General features: G+C 54.2%; 1 long non-coding RNA gene across 3 annotated transcripts; it reads right to left on the minus strand.

Moving 5' to 3' along the window:
* Positions 1-1,139: 1,139 nt before the first annotated feature.
* Positions 1,140-22,768, minus strand: LOC309614392. 3 transcript variants are annotated; one of them, XR_014236146.1, is made up of 4 exons: positions 22,420-22,768; positions 17,123-21,743; positions 1,891-3,463; positions 1,140-1,250 (listed from the first exon to the last, which is right to left on the minus strand). It is a non-coding gene; the product is annotated as an uncharacterized lncRNA (long non-coding RNA). The 3 variants fall into 3 exon arrangements; XR_014236147.1 differs by having other exon boundaries at positions 1,891-3,244; positions 3,365-3,463; positions 17,123-22,768; XR_014236148.1 differs by having other exon boundaries at positions 17,123-22,768.
* Positions 22,769-25,904: the final 3,136 nt, after the last annotated feature.

Genomic DNA, 25,904 nt, shown 5'->3' on the forward strand with positions numbered 1-25,904 from the left:
GTGCCTGGGCACCTGAGCGACACCACTCCAGAGCCAGCCGCTGATGTGAACCCTGGCACCACCCGAAGTGACCTTGACACAAGTGACGGCTCTCTGTCCCCTCTTCTGGGTGTTCAATGACAATAATGATCATAGCCAGCACTTACGTGGCGCTTCCTGTGTGCCAGGCCCTCTTCTGAGCACTTTACGCAGATGGCTTGTTTATTCTCACCAGTCCTCCGAGGGAGGGACTGTTAGCTTTCCCATCTTACACGTGAGGAAACCAAGGCCCAGAGAGGTTAAGTGACTTGCCCAGGGACACACAGAGGTAGGCCCAGGAAGGTAACATTGTGAAGTCACACACAGGGTCACAGATGTCAAATTCAGGATGAAGTCACCTTTGGAGGGAGGGTGGGGTCTCCCACGGTCTCTGCATGTTTCATTTCTCTCTTGGAGGTGGGAATGTGGCTGCTCATGCATTATTTCTGGACTTTTTCCGCAAGCAATCCGCAACAGCACGTAGCCACACAGCCACATTACGTAGAGTGACTAACAGTGGACACGGGGCTGACCTTTGACCCAGCTCTGTCTGACTCGGGGCTGAAACCAGCCTGGGTGAGGGGGCCCCTCCCAGCCCCCCTCAGCCTCTGGGCCCTCCAGGCTCTCAGTGACGCAGCTGTGGTGGCGTTTGGCAACCCGAGCTGCCCGCAGTTACGACAGCCCCAGCATCTGCCAGCAGGGGCGGGGTGGGGGGAGCCCCAAGCCTACCCCTGCCTCTGCCAGTTCGGTTGACCCCTCCTCCCAGCAGCCCCTCTCCTGGCTCCACCTTTCCTCACAGTCTTCACCAGCTGATATCACAATTGCTGACAGCGACCAGAAAGTCAGCGAGCGCCTTGAGGGCAGGACACCTGTCTGTGCTGTCACCACTCTCTCCCCAGAACCAGCATACAGCTGGCCCTCAATAAGTACTTGCTGAACAAACAAATGCAAAACTGGATAAATGAATTGCAACCCCTCCCTCCCTTTCTTCTTTCCTTCCTTCCTGCCTTCTTTCCACAGATAGTTATTGAGCACCTACTATGTGCCAGGCTCTGTACTAGGCACTGGGAGACACAATGGTGAATGGAACAGGCAGAGATCTCTGTCCTCGAGGAGCTGATGTTCTAAAGAGGATGCTGGGACTTCCCTGGCAGTCCAGTGGTTAAGACTCCACACTTCCAATGCAGGGGGCGCGGGTTTGATCCCTGGTTGGGGAACTAAAATCCCACGTGCTGCGTGGCGTGGCCAAAAAAAAAGAAAAAAAATTTAAAAATATATAGAGGATGCTAGTCACCAACGCAGTCATCCTGCAAACAAAGTGCAGAACTGCAGCTGGAGAAGGCGCAGGGGGATGAGGCTCTGGGTGCCGTGGGCACCTGTAGCAAGTGGCTGGACCTCTGGGGGGTGGGAGTGTCTCCTGGTGGAGGTGTGACCCTGCAGCGGCTCATCGGGCAACGCGAAGTTTGCATCTCCTCAGGAGGCTCAGCGAGGACAGCTGTGGGAGTGAGTGGGACACACGTTATACAAGAGGAAACCCTGGGGCGCTGACCCTGCCCTCCCATCCCGGAAGGGTCTCTGAGGAAGTGACGCCCTGAACACAGAGCCGGATCCGTGGCGACCGCGAAGAATCTTCCCTTCCCGGCAGAGGCACCAGCCATGCAAAGGCAGGAAGGCTGCCACACCCCTAGGAAGCTGGAGGCTTTGCACGAGATGCCCCCCTCTGGCCTGGCTTTCTCCTTTTGTGGAAAGGGAACAGTCCCCCGTCCACCCCCACAAGCAGGGATGCTGGTAGGTTCTCTGGGAGCCATTTATGGGCTGGGCAAGGCACTTGATCTAAATCCTACAGGGTGAGTTGTTTTCTCCCTGTCTTACCCGCTAAGCTGTGAGCCCTGTGGGAGAGGGCCCAGCACAGCCTGCACACAGTAGGTGCTCAGGGTGTGTCTGTGGATTAAATGAGCCAGTGAGTCTCAGATTCCTCATCTGTGTGATGGGGTAATGCTGGTGTGGCCAGGGGGAAGGAATGAACTTCTCTTTACAGCTTGTATTGTTTCCTCTCCCCAGTTCCTGGTGGCAGGTCAGGCCTCTGTGGACCCCCTCGAGTCCTGGAAGATGACCGTGTCTGCGGGCTTGGGGAGATGGAGATGAGAGTGTAGACTGAACAGCTCTCCAACTCCAGACTTTGAGGCAGGATCCTGAGGTACTTAGAAGGAAATGACAAGCAGCCTCATTTACAATTGAAGGAAACTGAGGTACAACAACAAAATAATAAAATCTAATGCTTACTGAGCTCTTACTCCAAGCCAGGCACAGTGCTAAGCCCTTTGACCCAAGTTCTTTCATTTAATCCTCCCAACGATCATCACTGTCGGAAGCTAATACCGTGACCCCTATTTTACAAGTGTGGAAATGAAGACTCGGGAAGTAAGTCAAGACCATGCCTCCTGTTAATGGGGGATCTGGGATGAGCATGCAGATCTGGCTTCAGAACCCAGAATCATAAACCTGGCACTTCCTGAGGGGAGGTGGGGGTAGGAGGGAAGGGATGGGGGACACCTGGGAGAGATGGACGATAAGCCCTTGTCTGGGGGCTAAGGGCAGTGGAATAAATAATTGCAAGAGTGAGGGAACCAGGGTCAGTTCCATGTTCTTCCTACCCTGAATGGCCCAGGGCAGTTTGGAGAACCCCAATTCTAGCCCACCCCAGCAACCTAGAATTTACTCTGCTTCGTTCATTCATTTATTCATTCATTCAATCATTCAGTCAACAGAAAACAAAATACAGGATGACACAGATCAAACATATCCCTGTAAACAATAAATGTAAATGGGTTGAATGGGTCTATTAAAAAACAAAGACTCTTATATTAGATCAAAAATCAAAATCTCTTCATTTATTCATGGGCCAAATATTTATTAAATGCCTAAAAGATTCAAGGTCCTGTTTTAGATTCTAATGATAGAACATAAAAATAAAATTTCTGTTAAAGAAGGAAAAACACTGGGAAAAGGAGATCCAGGGAGCGAGATCTGAAGGTGCAAAAACTGTGAGGCTGCAATGAGTTGGAGGATGGAGGAGCCGAAAAGGGGCCGGTGTGGTTGGAGAAGAGCACTAGTGAGCAAGCGTGGTGGGGTGAGGCAGGCAAGGCCTGCCAGGTCAGGTCCGGAGAGCAGAGGCAGCACCAAGGGGGGCCGAGATGCAGAGGAGCCGGGTCCTGCTTACCTAGAGCTGTGGGGCAGTGACTGCTCCTCACTCTCCCGGCAACCCCACCTGGGACTCTTGACCCTTCCCCCACTGAATACAGCCAAGATGACCTCGCCCAGCCTCCTCCCCGGGAAGAAGACTTACCATGAATTGAAGGCCTACTGGGTGCCAGGCTCTGCCATGGGTGGTTTACGTGTTTAATTAGCTCACTAAGTCCTGCCATCAGGTTAGTTTTCTCCCATTCTGCAGAAGAAAAAACTAAGCCTCAGAGAGGTAGAGTGACCTGCCTGAAGCCACACAGCCAGACAATAGCAGGCCTGAAGTTTGAACTTGGAGTATCCAACACTATGGTGTGCCTTCTTGGCGCTGCATAGCTGCCTCGCAGGAAATGGCAGTGGAGAGGTCTCAGCTGGCTGTGTCCTCACGTGGGTCCCCTGACCTCTACGACTTCAATTCTCCATCTGGGAACCCGCATGCCAGGTCAGTGTCGAGACCCGGATGACTCCCTCCCTCTGGGATGTGGAGTTCCAATGTGCTGAGCTGGCGCTTCTGATTCCACCCCCACAATGACTCCATTTGACAGAGGAGGAAACTGAGGCTCAGAGGGGGAAGTGACTCTTCAGGGTCACAGCCTTGGGACTCCCGAGGGCCTGGGACTTTTGCTGAGTCTGTTCATTGGATGATAAGAATGGGGACCCCCCCCCAAGGATGCAGAGACTTTGGGATGGGATGGAAGGACAGGAACAAGGACACACAGGCAATAAGGGAGAGCAGGCCTGGAACCCAGGACACCAGCTCCCAGCCTCTGCCCCTCACTGCATCCTGGGGAAGGCGGGGGCCTGGCCCCTGGGTCCGGATTATTTCCTGAGGAGGGGGAGGGGCCACGGGAAGTCTCCCCGCATCACCCCACTCAGGTCCTGCCCAAACAGGAAATGCCAGGCAGTCCCCCCACCCACACCCCAGGGCCGTGGGAAAGCTTTGCCTGGGATCCAGTGCTTCCAGCTCTGGCCCAGCCTCACTGGGGATCTAGACCCTAACAGGGCCTGCGTGACCTTGGACAAGGTCCTTCCCCTCTCGGGACCTCAGTCTCCCGCTCTGTAGTCACAGAACTCTGCCACCTCCCGGCTGTATGACCTCAGACAGGTGGCTGTGCCCTTCTGAAGCTCAGCTCCCTCTTCTGTAAAGTAGGGGACAGTACACACAGAGTGTGCTCCACCCACGAGCCATTATCACCCCAGGCAAGGGTGTGACAGGGGAGGCCTTTGGAAAGATCCCTATGGCCCTCTGGGAAAGATGAGGAGCTTCCTTGGACTCAGGACCACACCAGGTACCTCTCTGCACCTCACTTTCCCAATTTGTAGAAGAGGCAGAGCCATGGCACAGGCTGAATCACAGGGATTGAATGCCAGGAAGGGGGGGCAGGGGGGAGGGGGCGGTTTCAGGCCACAGGGGAAGGTGGAATGAGACAGATTCAGGAGAGGTGCAGATGCCGGCTTTGGGAAGCCTGGAGAATGTGGCCTCCTGATTATTTACTGCTCTTTCCCAGTGAGAAAAGGCAGCCAGAATAGTGGAGGATGGGATGGGGGACAGGGCTGGACCCCATTTCTTGGGGACTTGCAGAGCTCTAATAGGGGGCAGGGTGGGAAGGGAAACAGGCCTGGAGCAGGGTGGCTCTGTTGCTCCTCCTGGTCCTTCCAGGCAGGAAGCAGGTGCTCCCAGCTGCCAGGCCTTGGATGCGTAGTTCCCAGAGCCTCCTTCTCAGCAAACCATGACTCCATGGAGTCAGTTGAGGCTGGCAGCTCAGAGAGGCACAGCAACTTACCCTAGGTCACACAGTAGAGTTGCCACCACTTCTTCAGACTCTCCCTAGACAAAGCAGGAGTCCCAACTATGAACAGGAATGAAGACCCCTGCCAGTTCCATGCTGGGGGGCAGCCTGAGCCCCAGACCCTGAAAAGACTTAGGGAAACTAAGGCACCAGAGAGGTCCTCTGGCTCTGAGGCACCAAATGTGCAATGGGCTTCTGTATTTGGGCCTCTCCACCTTCCAGTGCCAGGTATGTCCTGGGGCAGAAGAACCTGGGAAATGGGCCCAAGCTCTCTCATACCATCTTACAACCAGTGCCAAATTACAGCACTTCTCAGAAGCTGGCTTCTTTGTTGTAAAGTACAGTAGAAGGCGTGGTAAAGAAGAGAGATACCGGATATGAAGCGTGCCCAGAGCATAGCTCAGTAAACTGGGGCTATAGTAGCTATTATTGTTAGAGATCTGTTACTTAATCCCTCTGAGCCTCAGTTTCCTCATCTGTAAAATGGGTTTAATAGTCCCTACTACAGAGTCCCACTGAGGATTCCAAGAGTTATCCCATGTAAAGCACTTACCGTGTGCCTGGCTCTTTTCTTCCACTTCTATTCCAACATCCCAGTGCCTGACACATGGTAGGAGCCCAATATGTCTTAGCTGTATTATTATTATTTACTGTTATTATTATTATCGCCCTGACTCCAGCTGTCTGAGATCTTGGGCAACTCACCAACTTCCTGTCTTGCTCAACTTCACTTTCCTCCTTCATAAAATCAAAATACAATAGCGCCTGCCTCCCAGAGCTGGACGAGGATGCATTCCTGCATTCCACAAACACTTATTAACCGTTTTTTTAGGAACTGGGGATATAGCTGGGAACAAAACAGAAAAAAAAAAAAAAAAAAAAAAAAAAACCTGCCTTCATGGAGCTGACATGCACATGAGGCAGACAGACAACATAAATTGGTATTTTATATAGTGTGTTAGAAGCTGATAAGAGCAGGGAAAGGCAGTCTGAACACGGGCTTTAGTAGTTTTATGTGGTGAGGCTGGATGAGAACGATGGGGAGGGGTGGAGAGGGTGAGGGGAGGCCACGCTGGGCCTGTGGGCTGCGTGGGGGTGGGGGGGGCTTTCTGTGTGGGGTGGGAGCCCTGGAGAGTTCTGAGCAGGGGAAGGATGTGGTCTGACCCAGGTTCTCCAGCAGAGAGTGTACTATAGGTGGATAAGGGGGGGTATGCAGGGGAATGAAGGGGGATGCCAGGAGATGGGGGGATGCAGGGGGATGGGGGGGATGCAGGGGGATGAGGAGGGATGCAGTGGGATGAGGGAGGATGCGGGGGGGATGAGGGGGGATGGGGAGATGCAGGGGGATGAGGAGGGATGCAGTGGGATGAGGGAGGATGCGGGGGGGATGAGGGGGGATGGGGAGATGCAGGGGGATGAGGAGGGATGCAGGGGGATGAGGCGGGGGATGCAGGGAGCCCCAGAGGAGGTCGCTGCAATAAGAGGATGGGGCTGGACCAGAAGGGCAGCAGAGGAGGTGGGGAGACATGGTAGAATCCTGGGTCTGTTTTCAACCACAAATCTTCCTCAGGTGGATTTTCATCCCTCTTTGGCAGCTGAGGAAACAGAGCCTCAGAGAGAACTGGTGAGAACCCCGGGATTCCAAAGCCAGGCCAGGCCCCAGGAGGCCACGAGGCCTGGGAAGTGCTGCCCAGGGCCTTGGGCTGTGGCCCAGACAAGCTGGAAATCCTTGCCTCTGGGGCCACCCCTTGCCCAGACCTGCCCAGAAGGAGCAGTTGTGGGGCGCAGACCCTCACCCTCTGCTCCACAAACCTGTCAAACCTGCTGCCTGGGACACGGCTCCTCCACTAGGATGCCTGAGGATCGTTACCATTACCATTAGATAAGCAAGAAACTATCAGTACAAATTACATCAATAAACTCCATGCTCTAGGATGTTGAAGTAGATATTATCATGAACCCCAGCTGAAAACTGAGGACAGAGTTGGGGGGGCGTCACTGCCTGAGGTCACACAGTGGCAGGATTGGGACTCAGACTCCCAGATCTGCGGTTCCAGAAGCTGAGCTCTTGTCAAAGATGTAGAATGAAACAGGCTGTCCAGAGATTCCACTCAGCCCCTCCTTGTGAGGTAAGTGGGGAAACTGAGTCCTGGACAAGCTCAGGGACCTGCCCTTAGCCACACAGAGACCCCAAAGCAAGTCTGGGAGGCTGCTTCCCACAAGCTGGGCTGCTCTGGGCCCTGCAGGAAGTGGCCAGGGCTAGGACAGGCCCGCTGCTTTGATCAGCTTTACGAGTCATGGCTGTTTATGGAGGCCCAGGCCCCCACCCCCTGCCACCTGGGACTGGGTCTTGTCACCAGCACTCGGGATATTAGGAGTCCCAGGAGAGTCTGCCAGCCGGGGTCTTGGCCCCATTTCCTCCAGCCTGGCCCTTGCCCTGCCCCTTGGCCTCAGCCCCTGGGAACAGGGCAGGAGGGTCCCCTCAGGCCGGATCCCCTCTCGGAGGGGCCTCCTGGCAGTTCCTCTGCAAACGCAAAACGAGCTCTCAGTCCCACCTCAGGGCCTTTGCCCTTGCGGTGGTGCCGGCTGCCTGGAGCCCACCAGCCTTCCCGAGCCGCTCCTCCTCCAGGTCACCTCCCTGTCAGAGAGGCCTCGCTGACCCCTGTCTAAAGCAGCTCCCACCCGTCACCCTCTAACTCAGCCTTCATTTAATTCTTCATTGCCTGTATCACCGTCTGGAGTTTTTTGTTTCGGGGTTTGTTTGTTTTTTTTGGCCACGCTGTGTGGCTTGCATGATCTCAGTTCCCCGACCAGGGATCGAACCCATAGCCCCTGCACTGGAAGCGTGGAGTCCTAACTACTGGATGGCCAGGGAAGTCCCTGGAAATTTTCTTGCTCGTTCTTCTGCCTATGGCTTTTCTGCCTTCTCCCCCCAGGACAGGGACCTCCTCTGTCCCACTCACTCCTGTGTCCCCAGCACCCAGCATGGTTCTGGCACACAGTAGGTGCCCAGTAACCTTTTCTTGGGTGAAAGAATGATAAACTCTTTTAGGAGGCTGAGCTGTGGGCAGCCTGAGGCCCCAAAGCATTTCTCAGAGCCTCCCATCCCCTGCCCCTCACATGTGCCTGGAAGATTCACTGGCACAGACGCTGCATACAGAGGGGAGTTTTAGCCTCGCTTTACAGATGAGGAAACAGAGGCTCAGAGAAGTGACATGACTTGCCCAGTGTCCCCAGCCTGAAGGAGCAGGGCTGGGATTCTATGTCAGGTCCCTCTCCCCCAGCACCCCTCAGGCCCCTCCCACATTCTACCTCCCCATCCTCCCATCCCCCTCTACCCACCTCACCCTGGGCCTGGCTCACGTCTGTGATGGCTCCTGACAAAAGCATCAGAGGACAGATGTCCGACCAGCCAGGCCGGTTCTGGGGCGGGCATGGGGACACTCCCCGCCCCCCTGGAGTGATGTCGAGAGATGACAGTGGACACCTGCTCCCACACCTGCCCCTGCCTCCTCACCCTCATTCAGGCCCTTCAAGTCCCCCAACACCCACAAGGCTACAATGGATGGTTTGTTCTCAGAGACCCCAGGACGCCCGATCCCCACCCCCTCGGCTCCCCGTCTGCGCTCTGTGACCTTGGACAGGTGGACCCCTGCCCTGGCCTAAGGAGAGAGCAGCAAGTGGGAGTTTTCCATCTTTCTGCGCACACACTCTGGCAGGCCGCCTCCCCGCTCACCCTGGCCAGCTGGGGAACAGCAGGGCGCAGGGGTGGGGAGCGTGTGGGCATCTGCTGAAGGCAGGCTGGTTCCAGTTTTCACAGAGTTTGCTAGGCTTCCCAGCAACCCTGGAGGCAATCTGTGATCATCCCTTATTCCAGCTGGGACAATGGAGGCCCAGACTCAGAGAGGGCAAGGCACTTGCCCAAGGTCACACAGCAAGCAAGACCAGAACCCCACTGTGTGTGTTCTTCCTATTCTTCTAACTTGTCCCTCCTTGGTCCATCATTGTCACTATAGCTGAAAACTATACTTGCTTTCAATTTGGCTGAAAACTTGGCTGAAAACCTACTATGCATCAGGCATTTAGCCAGGTCCAAATTCATTGAAAAATACTTATTCAGCAGATACGGATTTGTCAGGCACGGGGCTGGGTTTGGGGATAGAGCAGAATGAGGCAGACACGACGGTCCTCAGGGGCTGACCTTCCAGTGGGAAGACAGAGAATTAACAAGCAAGGGAAGAAACCAACCCGATGATTCAGACGTGATAAGGGTGACAAATGGAAGAGACTTTAGAGTGAGGTCGATTGCAGGGCGCTCTGAAGAGGAGAGTTTCGGGCTGAAACCTAGAAAAGGAGGAGTGGCCAAGTGAAGAGGAGAAAGTGGGTCGCAGGCAGCTGGACCCCTGAACGCCAGGGCCCTGAGGTGAGGGAACAACTGGTGTGTTTGAGGCACAGCGAGCCAGAGTGAGGGGGAGGGAACCAGGAGGGGGGATGTCTGAGAGATGGGGGCGGTGGTCATTCAGGGCCTGGGAGATGGACGAGGGGAGAAGCGGTGCTCACTACCCAGAACAAGATGGGCCTCAGTTTTCTCATCTGAAAATTAGGTTGAGCTGCTCCTGTGGTTACAAAAAGACCCCGGGCCTTTAAAGAGGGTGGGGCCTGCCATTCCTGACGACTGTGGGGTCATGAGACCCCCTCCTGCTCTGGGGGGACCCTTCTTGTACCTCTCCCTCCCTGACGTAAGAAGGGTCAGGGGACTTCCCTGGTGGCGCAATGGTTAAGAATCCACCTGCCAATGCAGGGGACATGGGTTCGAGCCCTGGTCCGGGAAGATCCCACATGCCGCGGAGCAGCTAAGCCTGTGCGCCACAACTACTGAGCCTGCGCCCTAGAGCCCACGAGCCACAGCTACTGAAGCCCGCGTGCTCTAGGGCCCATGCTCCGCAACAAGAGAAGCCACCGCAATGAGAAGCCCGTGCACCACAACAAAGAGTAGCGCCCGCTCGCCGCAACTAGAGAAAGCCCGCACGCCAACGCAGCCAAAATTTAATTAAATTAAAAAAAAAAAAAAAAAAGAATGGTCAGGCAGAGGAAAGAGCCTGGAGCAGGAGGTTCTGGTTTCTGGGATCTTGGGTGAATTGATGGCCCTCTGGGAAGCTCAGTTTCCCCATCTGTAAAATGGGCACAGCCCTGCTCCCCACTTCCCCAGGCTGGTGGCCAGGTTTCAGAGGATGGGCTCGGCACTCAGCAGGTGCTCCATTTAACAGGGCTCTGATCTCCTTCCTTGGGGGTGAGGTGGGGCATTGCTTAACCCAGTGGAAGCTCAAACCTGCTAGGCAGCTGGACCTGTGAGCTCAGGCCCTGTCCTGCTTTGAGCTGGCAGGTTCTTAGCCCTGCCTCAGGCCCAGAGAACCAGCTCCTCCACCTGCCCGCTGGGGTGAGTTGCCAGGTTTGGGACCATCAGAGTGGTCACCCCTGAGATCCAGGGTTGGAGAGGCTCCAGGGCCAGTCATTGCCCACCCAGACAGGGGCCTGGGAGAACCCAGATTCCCAGCATCCAAACTGCCCCATCACACAGACGAGGAAACTGGGGCTCAGAGAGAAGTGACTTGTCTGAGGACTCAAAGAGACAGGGCTTTTGTAACTTATTCCACAAATAATTATTGAGCTCCTACTATGTGCCAGGCCAAAATAAATGAGCAGGGATCAGACAAGCTTCACTTCTGTGGCCTTCACAGCCCCATGGGAAAGATAGACATTGAACCCTTCAAGAGCGGTGTGCACCATGCTTTCCAGAAATGCCTGGGTTTGAACCCCGTGTTGTCACTTGACAGCTGTGTGACCTTTGGCAAATGACTTAACCACTCTATGCCTGATTCCTCATATATAAAACGGGAGATTATAATAGCACATACCTCATAGGGTTGTTCACAGTTCTTACATAAGGAAAATGCTCTCTACAGCTATTGTTTTCTCTTTTTTTTTTTTTTTTAATCTTTTGGCCATGCCGCACAGCATGCAGGATCTTAGTTCCCTGACCAGGGATCGAACCCGCACCCCCTGCATTGGAAGTGCAGACTCTTAACCACTGGACTGCCAGGGAAGTCCCAAGCTATTGTTTTCTGTTCTTTCATTTTACAGAAATTTATTGAGTGCCTACTACGTACCAGGCTCTGCTCTGGGAGCTGAGAACACAGATGTGACCAAGATGACATATTCACTGACCTTGTAGGGGTCTAGTCTGAGCCCAGGTGTCTGACTCCCAGGCCAGCAGCTTCCAGCCCCACCGCCTCCTCCAGGAAGCCTTCCGTAATGACCCTGGCCTGCTGAGAGCTGCCTCGCTCTGGGATTCTGTAGGCCAACTCTGACACCGGCCCTGCCACCCAGAGCCACTCGTCCAGAGCTGGCGCCTATCTCAGGATGGAGGGGAGGGCCTAAGCACTGGCAGGATGTTTTATCCATCAAGGTCCTGACAGATGCCAGGAGACGGGTGGGGTGGAGGTGGTGGTGAGAAATGACTTTTGCAGGCAGGACAGTGCCTCCCAGTCCCGGTCTGGCTCTTCCCCAGGCAGTCCCAGCCCTCTATCACATGGGTCCTCCCCTAGGCCCGGCCACAGGGAACTGAACACAGAGAGGCCTGGGACTTTTCTAGGGCACATAACAAGCTCCCAGTCTCAGCCAACAGGCAGAGACCATAAACTGAGGGCCCACGGACCAAGCCAGACCCACAGAGGGACAGAGGAGTCATTTCGGCTCCCACAGGGTTTGAAACAACTTCAATTCCTTGCCCCAGATTTCCATCAAAATCCAGACTTCCCATTTCCCATGGCAATGGGCCGACTTCCCCGCATGACAGTGAATCCTGCCCACCACAGTCGCCACCAAGCCCCATTGCCCCACTCTTCACTCATTTAAGTACCTGCCTGTGCACTTATGTGTCTATGTGTGCACGTGTGTCGTCACTGCACACACATTTGTCCCTACATACTCTTGTCTGTCTGTGCCCACATGTCTACCCTGGAGCACACACTTACCCTTTTGTACGTGTGTGTCATCTGTGCACACAACAGCACACGGTCTCCTCCCATGCTCTGGTGTGAGCTAAGTGTGTGTAGTTGCCCTCACCACACATGTGCACTAACTCAGGTCTGCCTTGAGGTCCGAGGAGGCCAGAGCTCCCCATGGCCCCCAAGTTGCTCAAGTACTCCACTCCCAGGCCTGCAAGTGTCCACTGTACCCACTCCACACCTTCCATGGGGGCTTCTGACTCCACAGGGACCCTGAGAGGACTAGAAAGGGTAGGTGAGCTGAGCCCTGACCCTCGTTCTGCGCCTGAGGCCTCCTTCTGCTGCTCTGGGGCTACTTGGGTGATGGCGAGGAGCGGGCTCGTGTTGGGGGGACTCAGCCTCCTGCCCTGGGGATCAGACTCAGCCCTCCCCACCCCGATCTGTCTGTTGTGATGCAGGGGCATTGCTGCTGCTCTGGGGTGTGTCTGCAGGCAGGGTCCTGCCCATGGCCTTGCACCCACAGGAACCCAGACACTTGTCACAGACCATAAAATGATCACAGGAACACAGACTCTCCTATACACTCATGCACACACATACCCCCAAATACACAGCAGACACACAACACTCAACACATACCTGACACCTGATCAAAAAAACAGACATGTGACACCCATTCCCAATCACACAAAATCCCAGACACACAACACACATACACACTGCACACACCCACAGACACCTCTGAATACAGAAGCACAAATAGCCCCAAATCAGACACACAATGCCAATGCACAGACACACATAGATACACAGAAATATACAACACCACACACAGACACACATCCCAGGCGCCCACATCACAGACACGCACTCACACGGGCACCTGCCATTCAAGGCCACCCCAGCTGACCCACACTGCCACCAGCACCATCGGGAGCTCTGTCCCTCTTGTTCCCTGCTGCCTGGCATCTGCCTCCTCCAGGAAGGCTCCCCGGATGGCACCCAGCCTGCCCATCTGACATAACCCCACATCCATCCCTCCCCTCTACTCCTCCAACAGTGGATTCCCAGGCTGTGCTTGCAACAATTTATCAATTAAACATTTTTTTTTCAGGAGCTCCCTGGTGATCCAGTGGATAGGACTTGGAGCTTTCACTGCCAGGCCTGGGTTCAATCCCTGGTCAGGGAACTAAGATCCCACAAGCCATGCAGTGGGGCCAGAAAAGACAAAAAACATCTTTTTTCACACCTAACAACAGGATTAACTGGACAACAAGGGCCCTCTCTCCACACCCGATGACCAGCCCCAGTGGGATGCATTGAGAGGGCAGGGCTAGAACCAAGTACCCAAGGACAAAGCCTGGTTCTGCCCACCCTGCCCTTTATATCCCTGTGCCTTGGTTTCCCCAGCTGTGAAATGGGGACAGTAAGAGTTGCTGTAAGAATGAATGAACTGATTCCCATAAAGGCTCTGAAAAAGGAAGGGATCTCGGTACTCATTGCTATTGTTGGAGTGGGTGTTACCTCCCTCTTCAGAGGCAGCCCGGGTTTGCAGCTTTTTCGGGGATCCTCCATCATGGCTTCCCCTTTTGGACTTCTGAGCTCCCCATGGGCAGGGATGGTATCTATCTTGCTCCTCACTGTTTCAGCTAAGTAAATGCTGGTGGAACGAATTAATACATGAGGGAAGGAAGGAAGGAAGGAAGGAAGGAAGGAAGGAAGGAAGGAAGGAAGGAAGGAATGAACCAGTCCCAGGCCCTGTTACAGCTGGTCCAGCTCTGGGAGGCAGCGGGAAGACCATTTGGCAAGATCAGGCCCCAGAGAGCAAAGGCTTGGACCAGAATACCGGCAGACACATCTCAGATGGTGGGGTTTGCTGCTATAAATCTGTTGGGAAAGGCGAAAATATTCTTAGAAACACTTAAATTGCTTGAAATGCATGGAAGACTTGTTCTCCTACCCCATCTCTCCTACTGTCCCCTTGGTTATCTGCTCCAGCCACATTGGCCTCTTGGTTGTTCCTTGAACACACCAGCCAAGTTCCTACCTCAGGGCCTTTGCACTTGCTGTTCCCTCTGCCTGGAATGCTCTTCCTGACCCTCAGATAGGTGTGGGGCTCCCTCCCTCACCTCCCTCAGGTCTCTGCTCAAATGTCACCTTCTCAGTGAGGCCAGTCCTGACCCCCCTCCATCCCACTGCTGAAAGCAGCCCCTCCCTGTTCAGCTCTATTTTATGATCTGTCCTTTGGCTGCCACTCCTCTCCACTGCTCTCACCACTACCTGATGCTGTTCTTTGGTTTGTTGCTGGTCTCCCTGTGAACTCCCTGGGGCAGGATCTTGCTTTATTCAAAGTTGTAACTCCAGCACCTAGAACACTGCCTGGCACATATTAGGTGCTCAATAAACATATGTTGCATGACTAAACAAATAAACACAATAGAATACAAAGGAATGGAAGGTCCTGGAACAGACTGGAACACGCAGTAGAACGGAAACTGCAATGAAATGGACCTGATACACCATGACAACTCAACACAATGCAGCAAAGCCAGGCTGACCCTCAAGGCCTCAACAGTACTGGACGGAAGAACCAAAACCACCTCTTCAAACTATTATCCAGACCCCAGTGGGAACCATCGGGGGCAGGTGGCTGAGAGCTACATTAGGACTGGGGGGGTCTTACCTCACTGCCTCTCCCCCCAGCTATCCTGCTCTGAGGGCTTTTCCGCCCACTAGGTCCCTGTTCCTGTCCAGCTGGACAGGTCAGGGGTGGTTTCTGGTCTGGGCACCAGGGTACTGGCTCCTGTCTGGGGTGATTCCTGCTGACTCACTGGTCATGGCTCTGGACAGGATCCCATGGGCCTGATCATGTTGGAGGTGGGGGGACCATGGCCAGAGGGATGAGACACCAAGTCTTTTGTGTGTGTGTGTGTGTGTGTGTGTGTGTGTGTGTTTGCGCGCGCACCTGGGGAGTTGGGGGTTGGGCTGGCCACAGGCTGCTTCTCCCCCTCACTAGTGGTTTCTACTTCACCTCTCCTGCCTGCAAGGCTCTGAAAGGTCCTGGCCCCCTCCCCGCAAGCTACTTCCCAGACCTGACCAAGGCCCTGGTTAGCCTCCTGGTTATGAAAGAGAAAGAGAGAAGACTTAGGGTCGCCCCCTCTCCCCAAAAAGCCTCCATGGAGGAAGGCTGACTGGTGAGAAACTGCCCTCTGCCCAACACAGATTCAAGCCTGACCTTGAAAACCCCAATTCACTTGTGGGGCGGAGTCCTGGTCCAAGGCTTGGGCCTGTCAGGACAAGGGTGATCTAGGGGGACCCTGCCTGTCTGCCTGGAGGGTTGGAGGGGTCCTGATTCCAACTGAAGCATTTTCCTGGCACCTCCCTCTCCCTAGCCTTCTCCCTAATCTGCCTCTGAGACAGGACAGTTCTCCCCCTAAATCTACCTGTAATCTGGCCATGTCTCACCACTTCTGTTGCCCCTCTGCTTAAGACCCTCCAGGGGCCGCCACCTCGCTCAGAGCAAATGTCAAATCTTCACCACGGCCTGATTATCTGCCCACCCTGTGCCCTCACTGACCTCATCCCACCACGCCTACTCTGCTTCAGCCACACTGGCCTCCTTGTTGCTCCTTGATTATGTCAGCCATGTTCCTGCCTCAGGGCCTTTGCACCTGCTGTTCCCCCTGCCTAAAACTCTTTCCCCAGATACTCACATGGTCCCCTCCCTTATTTCCTTCAAGTCTCTGTGGCATCACTTTCTGAGAGAGAACTTCCTTCACCCCCCACCCAACATGGAGACCGCTCCCTCTGGCATCCTGGCTCCACCACCTGTGCCTGATTCTTCCCTCCTGACCCTTACGACAGCCCATGTTACTGCATATTCATCAGTGCTGGTCTGTCTCACTTGGTGGCATGACAGCTCCATGAGGGCAGGGAGGTTGCTGCTCTGTTGATTATTATATCCCACGTGCCCAGAGCAAGGCCTGGCCCACAGCAGGTGCTCAGTATCCTGGGGGCAGATAAATGAGTGAACGGATGAGCTCGAGGAATCGGGAGGGGAAGGAGGAAGAGGACACTTGAAAGCTCAGGTGGGCAGGGAGAGCCTCTCTGAGGAGGTGACATCTAAACTAAGCCTGGGGTTGAGAAAGAGCCGGTCCCTTGAAGTGTTTGAGGCAGAGGAAATAGCAAGTGCAAAGTCCCTGAGGCTGGGACCTGATCTACAAATTCAAGAAACAGAAAGAAGGTCATGAAGCCGAGTGTAGTACGTGTGTACATGGGGGACGGGGGCTAGGGTATTTAGGGACTGAGTTTGTTGCCTATAACCCAGGACGGGGGTGCAAGGATCCCACTCTGACACCGCAGGACCCCCTTCGTATCTGACTTGCTCCCGACAGATGGTTTTCTCTCCGTCCCGCCCAAAAACAGCCACAACTGGGATCTCAGCTCTCCGCCCACTCCCCAGGCTCCCCTCCCCTCCCCCTGTCCCCACCCACCTCCCCCCTTTCCCGTGGTGCTGGCAGCGCCGGGAAACTGTGACTCAGGAGTCTGGCGGGAGAGGGGCCTCCCTCCCCCAACGTCCATCCGGCAGGCGGCCGGGCCGGAGCCAACCCTGGCCGACACCAAGGGCCCTCCCGCCTGACGTCCGACCGGGCTTGGGCCAGGGGTGTCCCCCCCAACCCCGGCCGCGCAGACACTCCACGTGGATTCTTGCTGGCAGCAAGAGTGGGAATAAGAGTGGCAACCCCAACCATGTATCCCTCCCAGCTGCATGGGGGGGGATCCCCACGTTCCAAGGGAGGAAACTGAGGTTCAGAGAGGCTGTTACGCTTACCCAGGTCACAAAGCAGAACTGGCAACCTGGGGAGGCAGTGCTGGCAGTGGCCGTGCCTAGTTGGCAAGTCTGGGGCAGGAGGCTGGGTGGAGTGTAGACAGACCGTGAACTTCCCCGGGCACCTCCCAGGCAGAAGGGACCTTGGGCTGCAGACCTGACCTTGGATCCCAACACCCCCCAGCACCAGAATCGGGGTCTCCCTTCTCTCACTAACCCTCCAACCCACACACACTCACCAAGAAACAGCCAGGCCAAGAGTCCAGGAAGGAAAATATCCAGCAAAAGGGACACTGGGCGCTTCCTGGGGTGCCTTTACGCCCCTCCCCATTTCCTCATCAGCAACCTCCCACCCATCAGCCAGTGACCTCAGCCGGACATGGTCACTTAATTTTGCAGAACACAAAACATTTTTCCCGGCCTTCCCCAAGGAAGACTGTGGTGGGTCAGAGTGTGGGCTTCATCCAGTTCCTGACTGTCTGGGTTCAAACCCCAGCTCAGCCTCTTCTTAGCTGTTCGACCCTGGGCTGGTGCCTCTACGTGTCTGCACCTCAGTTTCCCCATCTGTACAGAGGGCCTTACAATAGAACCGCCTCCCAAGCCTGTTTTTCGTGTGGAATGAGTCGAGGCACACGGCGAGTGCTCAGTAATTGTTCCTGAGGTTCTCCGAGTCTGCAAGCCTGGGTCTGTGCCGAGCTCAGCAAAGAGGCTTGGGGACCCCCGCCCCCATGCTCGTATTGAAAGCTCATCTGTGAAACTTCTCAGTCACACTCTCCATCCCGTTAGAGTTATATGTCCAAGTTAGATTTTTATTCTCTGGCGTCCACGTAACAAGCCGAGTTATTATTATTTCTGGCCTAAAATGTGCTGTGGTTCTGGGGGAGTAATGGACCCAGGCTACGTTCTCTTCTGATGAGGTGGCGTCCAAGCATTTCTGGAAAACTGTGCACTGTTTTCCCATCCGAAACATTCAGCGTCACCATGGACGTGAGACTTGAAGGTAGACACCGCTTCCACCCCTGGGCTGCCCAGCCCTTCCAGCCCCTCTGGAGAGGAGATTCTGGGAGTCCCTCACTCTCTTCTGCTCCCAGCCCCACCCAAACCAAGAGCATGGGATCTCAGGGTTGGAGAAACCTCTTCCCCTTTTGTCAGAAAATAACAACATTCATAATGATAACAGCAGCAGGGGCAGGCTTCTTATTCCATCCTTAAAACTACCATCTGAGGGAATTTGTCTCCTTAGCACCCTTGAATGGGGAAGTGGAGGCCCAGAGAAGTGAACCGGCTTGCCCTAAGACACACAGCCAGGAATGAGCAAGGCGGATTGGAATCCAAGCAAGTCTGATAGAGAAACGCTGCCTTTTACGGCTTTCCTTAGCTTCCTCTGTAGAGGGACCGGAGACACAGCCCTGTTCTTGCTCTCCTTCTCCCTCCTGTTTCAGCTTGGGTTCAAGGTGGTTTGCAATCCAACGGGCCCAACTTCATCAATTCTTATCAGTGTGACCTTGGCTCACGAATGCCACTTTCTGCGCCTCAGTTTCCTCATCTGCAGAATGGGGGCAATGCACAGTCTCCCTCATTAGCATGCTGTGAGAATTCCCCAAGGTCATGGACACTAAAGAGTGCTGAGCTGGCAATTCCTCAATAAATTAAGCACAGAATTACCGTATGACCCCAGCAATTCCACTCCTAAGTATATACTCAAAAGAATTGAAAACAGGTGTTCAAACGAAGACTTGTACACAAACGCTCATAGTAACACTAGTCACAATAGACAAAAAGTGGAAGCAAATGTCCATCAGTTGAGGGATGAATAAACAAAATGTGGTATATCCATACAATAGACTACTATCCAGTAGTAAAAAGGAATGAAGTACTGATCCATGCTACAACATGAATGAACATGTGAAAGAGGCCAGACACAAAAGGCCTCATGTTGTATGAGTACATTCATATGAAATACCCAGAGAAGGCAAAGCCATAGAGACAGAAAGTAGGTTAGTGGTTTCCAGAGGCTAGAGGGAGGGGGGGAACGGGGAGTGACTGTTTCATGGCTACAGAGTTTCCTCTTGGAGTGATGGAAATGTTCTGGAACTAGATGGCGGTGATGGTTGCACAACAGCATGAATGCACTAAATGCCACTGAATTGCACACTTTTAAAAGGTTAAAATGGTAAATTTTATGTGTCTTTTACCACACACACACCCACACACACACAAAGTGCTTAGCCCAGTGCCTGGCGTACAGAAAGCATCCAGTGAAGGTTAGCCAGGATTATTATCTTATTTCAAGAGAATCTCGTTGTACTCAGGGCTTGGGTTCCAGAGTTGGCTTGTGAAGCTTAAATCAAGTCAAAACTACAATCCACAAAACCCAGGACCTGTTTTCCCTGCCATCCATCAACGGCTCCCATGCTTGGATCCTGTGGCCACATTTTCCATGCCATGTGGCAGCCAATAGGTAACTCTGGGTGATTCTGCCCAGCTGACATTGCAATTATGGGAAAAGAAAGACAGTACATCCTTATACATGGGATAAATAGAGACTCTGATGCCACATAGCGATGAGTATTATAAGGAAGAATGAAATGAGGGCTAGTTTAGCCAAGGTCATCAAAGAAGGCTCCTTGGAGGAGGTGACTCAGGGAGCCAAGAGGATCTCTGTGATCTGCTCAGCCCTGCATGATTCACCCCCAACTCCCTCAGCCCCACCAGGCTGCCCCTGGTTCACCACATTCTAGCAACACATTCTCTCAGTCACCTGGCTTGCTCTGTTCCCAGGACCTTTGCACGTGCTGATCACTTTGCCAGGAGCCCTTTCCCCACATCTGCCCCCGACCAGCTGCTTCTCACTCTCTGGATCTTTTCTCAAACGTCACCTCCTCCGAGAGGCCCTCCTGGACTGCCCTGCCTCAAGGGGTCCCCAGCAGTCATCTTCTGTCACTTCCCCCTGCTTTATTTCTATCCTAGTACTCTTCCCACTTGAAATTATGTTTTTATGTGTCTATTATCTGTCTCCCCTGTTAAACTATCAGCTCCATGACAGCAAGGCTTTTGGTCTGTCTTGTCTTCTGGTGTATCCCCCTATGCCTCAAGCCTAGAACCATGCCTGGCACATAGTAGGTGTTCAAGAAATATCTGTGGAAGTAAAGCACAAATAAATGAATGAGTGAATGTGTGAGTGAATGAATGAAAGAATGCCTCTTTGCAGAGAGGATGGGGCTCTGTCCAGAAAAGGGCCAAGGGTTCCCCAAGGGCATGCAGTGGGAAGAGAGGTGACTCTAGTGGTCCCCTCTTGGCTCAGGACTTAGCCAGGGTGTCAGTGAGGCCCTGCTTGTTGACGAGGGGCTGTGGCCAAGGTAGCTCTGGTGACCGCAGCCCCATCTGTCTTCCTCCCTCTGGACGCCCACTCTGCCCACACAGTGTGGGAGCTCTGCCCGCCCAGCTCCCCAGCCCACGTCCTGGCTGTGACAGCCTCCAGCCCTGGGTGACCCACAGGGACTTCCCCCAACAGGTGAAGTCTGGGGCAGGGAGAAAGTGCTAGGCAGTTACCAGTCTGACCTTGTGTTCCCGAAATTGCCATCCAGGAAGTGAGTAGGGGGTGAGAGAGTCAGTGCGGCTCTACTGAAGGCCCCCCCAGCACCCCGCCGCCCAGTGGCACTTGAGGCCCGGCCCTCAGTCAGGACGCCCAGTCCGAGTGACCCTGGGCGGGTGGGCACACTTCCCTGAGCCTCCAGTTCCTCATGAGTAAACGTGGGTGATAATTCTCACCTCATAGGGCTGTGTGAAAAAGAAATGGGGGCGTGTGAGCAAAATGCCTCCCACAGGTCCTGCCGTGGGGCTGCACGGGATATACTTACACTAATAGATATTGCATGGGATATGCTTATACGAAAAATGTATTTGCTGTTTATCTGAAATTCAAATTTAGCTGGGCATCCTGGGCTTTTTGTTGTTGTTATGGATCTTGTTTTTGTTGGTGCTAAATCTGGCAACCTTAGCCAGGCACGAAATGTGTTCAGCGATGTTCACTGAATGAACCAACGGAGCTAAAATATATTAGCTGAAAGCAGAAACAAATGAGGGAGCGGTTGAAAGCTCTGTTGTACAGGCATTATTATTATGGTTGTCATTGTTTTCTCACTTGTGGTTCAAAAGTTCCTGCCTCTGAGAACATTCCTGCTCCTGTCCCAGGCTCAGGCTGTTGGGGGAAGTTGGGACCTGCAGAGCAAAATGACTCACCCAAGGCCCTCAGGGCCTGTCGCTTCTGAGGCCAGGCCATCTGCACCCCCAGACAGCGATGAAAAAACCCACCCCAGCTGGGCACACGTGACCCCTCTGAATCTCCGAACAGCCCCACCAGGCTGGGACAGCTGCCCTCCCACGGTGCCGATGTGGAAAGTGAGGCTCCGAGAGGTGAAGGAATTCGTCCAAGCACACGGTGGCACCTCCTGGATGCTGCTTCTCATCCCGGGGCAGAACCTGGGGCCCAAGAGCCACAGCTGGCAGAGCTCCAGGCTCGGCTCGAACTGTGAGTCCCACGGCCCCATGCCTGCCCTCCCAGCCGCCGCTGGACGAGGAATTACTCAGACCCGGCTTAACTTCATGAAGGAAATTCCTCCCCCTGGCAGCCTTCCCACAAATCCCCAGCTCCATGGCCGGGAACTGCTTCCCCCAAGGCCCACTCACCTCCTGGCAGCAGCAGCAGATGTGGAAACCCAGGCTTGGCTCTGAGCTGGCAGACAGTGGGTGGCGGGTGGGGCTTGAGCCAGACACGCTCCACCAACGCAGCCAGCTCTGCATTTCATTCAGTCATTCAACAGACAGAGGCCCAGGCACCAGGCCCCTTTCTTGTGTTGGCTGGGGGGAAAAGTGGGTCAGATGATGAATGTTTAAAAAGCCCAACACACAGCAAGCGCTCAGGTATCTATCCTTCTCCTCTGAGCACCTACTGTGTGCTTGGCACCAGCCATAGGCCTGTTTGGCCTGTGAGGGGGACAGGATCACACCAGGAAATCAGAGTGAAGACTAGGAAGCTGCTGGAAACAGCTAATGCCCTCAGAGCCTATTCTATGGGGCTTGGGGTCCCGGCGTTATCTCACAGGGTCCCCGTAGCAACCCTCAGTGGTAGGACTGTTACTATCCCTGACACTCAAAGCAGGGCGAGACGACCAAGGCTCACAACAAGGATTAGCACTCGCTTTGATATCTCCCACATTTAGGGAGAATGAGCCGTTACTGAGGTAATAGCCATTACCTATTGAGTCAACTCCCTTCAAGGGGTGATCATTTATTCATTCCACAAATATTTAGTGAGACCTACCATGGGTCAGGCCCTGGGGACACAACAGTGAATAACACAAACAAAGCGAAAATTTTATACAGTACTGGTAAGAGCACAGGGTCTGGAGCCAGATGCCTGGGCTTTAAGTCCCAGCTCTGCCACCTACCAGCTGTGTGACCTTTAGCAAGTAACTTGACCACTCTGAGCCTCAGTTTCATTTTCTGAAAAATTAACAAGAGTAACAGTACTCACCTCCTGGGGTTGTGAGGATTGAATACATTTCTCCATGCAAAGTGCTGAACTCAGAGCCTTGTATACACTAACAGTTCAACACATATTGAGCCTTTTTCTTTTGAATCTCCTTTTTTCAGATGAGTAAACCAAGCCTCAGAGAAGTTACAGCACCTGCCCAGAGTGAAAAACTAGTTGAGGTGAAACTTGAATCCAAAGAGCCAAAGGACTTAGAGGGCCCCTCCTTCAGGTCCCCAGCCTCAGTCCACTCCAGTTCAGAGGGGTCCAGCTCCCTAGCACCCGCCCCACCCGAGGCACAACTTTTAACCGTGATCTTCAAGGCCCTCCAAGGACACCCTCGTGCAGTGTCCCATGAATCACCTGCATTTGAATCTCCACCGGGTGTTCATCTCCACCGGCCCCGCCCCCAGTGTGCAAACATGCCTGTGTCCATGCAGGGCCCTGGGGTCTGCATTTTAATAAGTGTTGCTGATGGTTGCTGTACTGGGGCCTAATGCAGCCAACTAGGCCAGGAGCAGGGCTGAGATGGAGGTCATCCAGGCAGAGGTGAAAGCATGAACCAGATGTGAGGTGGGCTGGAGTAAACAATGTTTTATTTCAGACAGGAGGGAGGGGGTGGGGAGGAAGGAAGGAAGGAAGGGAGTGAGGGAGGGAGGGAGGAAGGGAGGAAGGGAGGAAGGAAGGAAGGAAGGAAGAAAGGAAGCAAGCGAGGAAGAGGAAGGAAAGAAAGAAGGAAGGAAGGAAGGGAAAAGAAAGGAAGGAAGGAAGGAAGGGGGAAGAAAGAAAGAAAGAGAGAGAGAAAGAAAGAAAGGAAGAAAGAAAGAAAGAAAGAGAAAAAAGGAAAGGAAAGGAAAGAAAGACAGAAAAGGAACGAATTCTCATCTCGCCAAGCTTGCCCAAACTGAGTTTGGGGCCAGACCACAGGGCTCTCATTTCTCCCCTGATTTTTCTGCCAGAGGCAGGAAACGTTCTCCCTCGGGATGATCAGAAATAGCTGAGTTCAAAAACTAGGCTGGGTGAGAGAATTCCAGGCTAGGGGGAGGGATTTACACCAAAGAGCTCTGTGGAGTCTAGAGGTTCAGGGCACAGCCGCTGGCGCCAGTCGGCCTGGGTTCAAATCCCTGTTCTGCTCCTGCCTGGCTGTGTGACCCTGGATTTGGCCTCAGTTTCTCACCCACAAAGCAGGAACCATAATGGTACCAGGATTGGCTGCATCTAGGTACTCAGATTTCATCCTCAGCACTTGCTTTCTCTCCATTTTTCCTGCCTCCATTCTCATTCAAACTCCCCGCTCATAGAAGCAAGATGAACTCCATGCTCCAAGCTTCCACTCAACCAGCAACCTGAATAAAAAGCACTTCATTCTTTTTGGTTCCAGCTAAAATCCCAGGCCTGCCTCTCATTGGCTGCGAGGAGGCAGTGCTCTGATTGGTCAGTGCTGGGTCACATGCCCTACCCCTAGGAGAAGCGTTGGCTCCACCCCAAATCCCTGGACTGGGGATCAGAGGAGGGGAGTAGGTGCTGGTTAGGAACCAACAAGAGACGTCCCCAATAGGGGCCCATAAGGGATAAGAATTCAAGAGAAGGAGGACTTAACACATGTTGAGTACCTAGCATGTGCCACTTTATTTACAAGATCCTGTTAAGCTTCCTGACAATCTCCTTTGGAAAATATCCCTTTGGGAAGGCTTGGAGAGGTGAACAGACTGGGCCAAGGCTACCCAGAGCCGGCCTCAGCTCCTGAGCCCTCCCCCTCCACCCCTGCCCCTCTCCCATCTCAGCCTCCAGGAGAGGAAAGGTAACAGGGATGACTCATGGGACATTTGCCTTGAGAAGAACAGTCCCGTCCATCTCCTCATCTCTGAGCCTGGGGGGAAGGGTAATCACCTGAGGCCCTGAGAGGTTCAGGCACTTGCCCAAGGTCACACAGCAGGGAGAGGGGAGCCAGGGTCTGGACATGGTGCTGCCTGAGTCTAGTCAGGGCCTGGAGGCAAGGCTGGCTCCTGCCAATGGGTCCAGGACAAGGGTTGGGGGAGCCAGGCCCCCTGAAGGTGGCCTGGGTTTGAACCCAGCTCTCCCCCTTAACCCTTGTGTGACCCCAGGTGAGGTGAGTGCTTTGGTTCTCTGGGTCTCACTTGCAAAATGGCCCTAAGCCCAGGAGACACCCCGTGGGGTTGTCAAGCTGATGCTTACAACTAGCACTTACTGAAAACCTGTGTCCCGCGACTCTGGGGCCCCAAGCCTGGCTTACACAGTGTGGGACCGGCCGCTGCGGTGAGCACTTTACCCGGATTAAACTTCGTGACCGCCTGGAAAAAGGGAGGTGCTGCTGTTGTTGTTGTTATTATTACCTCCATTTTACAGAAGAGAAACTGAGGCACAGAGAGACATGACTTGCCCGAGGTCACACAGCCAGAAAAGGGCAGAGCAGGGATTTGAACCCAGGCCAGTCTGGTTCCAGAGCCCACCTCTTAACCATTATCCAGTGCCCTGCACGCAATCAAGGCTAGCTGCCATTACTGTTTTTGTCACTGTTAATGTTGGTATCTGCCTAGCTTTCTGCAGTTAGGGTCCTACCCTGAGAAGGAGGGTACGTCCAAACTTCCCAGGATCCCATCCCAAATGCCCACCCTGCTATGACCCTGCTGGGGAAACTGAGGCACAAAGCGGGCATGTATGGTGCCCAAGGTTGCACAGCCCTGGGGTCAGCTACAGCTTCTCAAGGCAGCCTCCCCCCGAGCCAGCATCTCCTGGACCACTCCGCATCTCTCTCTCTCTCTCTCTCACACACACACACACACACACACACACACACACTCCCCGTGGGGCAGGGGCTGCCTCCCCCGCCTCCCTCGGCTCCACGCTGGCTGCGGGACATTTGTTACTGTGTCAGTTCCAGCTCCCGCCCTGATGGGGGGCCGACAGGCAGGGGGCTTCCTGGCGGCTCTGGGAGGGAGGAATGCGTCCCCGCCCCCAGCCCCATATGGCCTCCATCCCGGCCCATCTGCTTCCCATTGCCTGACGCGGCCACTGCGGGGCCGCCAGAGCCCGCCCGCAGGGGTGCGAAGTTTATGTGGCCGGGCCCGGAGCCGGCGGTGACAGGGCCACACACGCTCGCACAGACACACACCGGACACCCCCCACCAGCCCCGATGCGTGCACGCACACAAAATCCATCCTTCCCTCCGCCCCCAAACACACCCGTGTTCTCACGCTCACACCAGCTAACAGCAAAGACCCCCAACCTGAACACTCCAGAGACCTCCAAATCCCACACAAATACACCAGAGCCCCCCACCAAACCCTGACACACGCACAACAATCCACTCCACTCCCAGAACTGACCCGCTGACAAATATACACACAGACTCACACATGCAACCACTCTACACTCCCCACCCACTGACACACACCCCCCACTCTCCCAAATGTGTCTCCCGCACAAAGACACACTCACACCTACACACACACACCCTGCCCTGACC

This window comes from Balaenoptera borealis, assembly GCF_965194805.1.
Source record: "Balaenoptera borealis genome assembly, chromosome: 16".
In the NCBI taxonomy this organism is placed as follows: Eukaryota; Metazoa; Chordata; class Mammalia; order Artiodactyla; family Balaenopteridae; genus Balaenoptera; species Balaenoptera borealis.